At 39.8% G+C, this 2,211-nt stretch overlaps 1 pseudogene; it reads right to left on the bottom strand.

Annotated features, from left to right (window-relative positions):
- LOC122577091 overlaps positions 1 to 2,211 on the bottom strand; it is a 238,994-nt pseudogene that overhangs the window by 39,180 nt on the left and 197,603 nt on the right.

The raw sequence follows: 2,211 nt of genomic DNA, 5'->3' as shown, positions 1-2,211 counted from the left end.
AATACTGTTCTCATGTATGTTGTCCTTTACGTTTCTCAATCATTGTTCTGATTAATTTGGTATTTGATTTATTAGATTCTCTATCTATTGCTATTTAATTCCATGCATGTTCTATTACAGATAAATTCACGAATCATATTCACTTTTGATAAATTTGTAGACTATTTAATTCGTCGACAAATTTTTTAACGTCCTTGTTTTTTTTTTTTTTTTTTTTTTTTTATTTAGTCCGTGCCTCTCGGCTTTGGACGAACATTCGATTTTTACAACACATTATTGCGCTTAGCCTATTCTTACCTCTAGTCTAAAACTAATGCTTACACTATATTGCAATCTATGCCTACACACTATTCCCACTTATGCCTACACACTATTGCCACTTTGGTCTTTTTTTTCCTCCTTGCTGCGCTACCTTCCTGTCATTCCACCCCGTCTTGTATTGCCTTTGCCCTTCTTTTCTCTATTATCGCTCTCAGCTCCATTAGTCCTTCCTCAGTCCCATTTAATATTTCTTCCATTTCCTTTGCTCCTCCTGTTATTTCACATTCTTTTAGCACATGTCTCAGGTCCTCTTAACGTCCTTGTTAAACCAAACGTATAAATTAATTTTTCCTTAACTCCAACAAATTGGTTTTGATAATTTTTCCTACTTCTTTTAGATCGTCGTCTCGCATAAATATAAAATTCTGACTATTAATCTTTTATCTTGTGATCTGTGATAATTATTATGTTTCTTATCATCAGTAGGAGATGCTTTAATATTGATATATATATTATACCTTTAATGGGAATGTTTGTACTTTGACTGGTATTTACTTCAAAGAATGATAGAAAAGTTCAATAATTGTTGTTTCGTGCATTTGCAATATATCTTAGCTTTTTGTGTGAAAATTAACCAATATTGGTGTATTTTCGCACGTACGCGGCGAGACGCGATCAGGAAGAAACGCGCCAACGGGAGTCGTAAATTCCCGTTACGATTGACTAATCGACGCCACGAATCGTACGATCCCTTATTTCTTGTGGGATAATAAGGGTGATTAATAGAAATAACGCTGCAGTTGACAGGTTATTATATCTTTAATTGATCCAGCAACTTCGGTGATACAATGGTGAATGTTTTACCTTACAACGACGAGTTAGTGCGATGTAAGACCCCTTGAGTGTCGTTTCGTATGATGATATCGGCCGAACACTGGATGATGACTTGACCGAGAGATATGTGGTGATGTTGACTGATTGACCACTTGCTCGACAAGTGCTGAACTGTGACTCGTAATTGGAGTTGGAATGGGAAAGATTTGGAGAGAGTGAGAAACTGAACTCGACTGCTGAGCTGCCCTTAAGGTGTCTCGGAGGAAAGCTTGGTGTGGGTGTGTCCTTTGACCGAAGAACGCGGATTCGTTATTCACACTTTTCGTTCAGGGAGTGAGGGTAACTATCCGCGATGCCGATTGATGATGACCCACTCTAATGAACAGAATATGCAGAAGATTCCCACCAACGTAGAGCGGCGGTGGCCTTTGCTCCAGATGGGAAAAACAGCCTTTTATGATGAACATGTGTTGGGTTTTTCCCGTCTGATGACTATCCGCTTTCTTCGTGATTTTTAAGAGCGCCTAATAAACTCAAGGACCCTTCCAAGACCCCGCCATAAACTGCAAATATTTCTCGAATTAGAGAATTCTCCAGACATGCAATTAGACTGGCAAACATGTGTGGAGACAATGCAGCTAAAGGCTAATGTCATTATGGTGGGTCATTGCGTCTATTGAGAATCGGGGTGGCTGTAGGTTGACCGTTGGCTGCCAGGTAGCGAGGGATGGCGCGCAGATGTCCTACGCGACGTAACAATTGGAATCAATTGGAATAGAAATGCCTTTATGTCTGTCTTAGATGAAGATTATAAGTTTACCGAATTACGGAAGATGCAGACAATCGAGAGGTTATCTGACGCCGAGTTCGCCACGTCGTCTAGGGACAAAAATGGGAATACGAGCGATCTACAGCATCCTCGTGCAGAAAGACACCGCCCTTACCGACGACATGGAGACGCTATCATTAAAATCAGACTTGGAGTCTTCGATTCAGTCATTGTCCTCATGATTGTCATAACGGAATCTCCTCTACCGGAAGCATATGTTAGTGACATTTCTACTTCGTCTAGATTTTTCAAGTGTTAACAATTATCACTCGAACCTATATTTAAAC

This window comes from Bombus pyrosoma, linkage group LG17 (genome assembly GCF_014825855.1).
Source record: "Bombus pyrosoma isolate SC7728 linkage group LG17, ASM1482585v1, whole genome shotgun sequence".
In the NCBI taxonomy this organism is placed as follows: Eukaryota; Metazoa; Arthropoda; class Insecta; order Hymenoptera; family Apidae; genus Bombus; species Bombus pyrosoma.
This window is presented reverse-complemented; position numbering and strand designations above follow the sequence as displayed.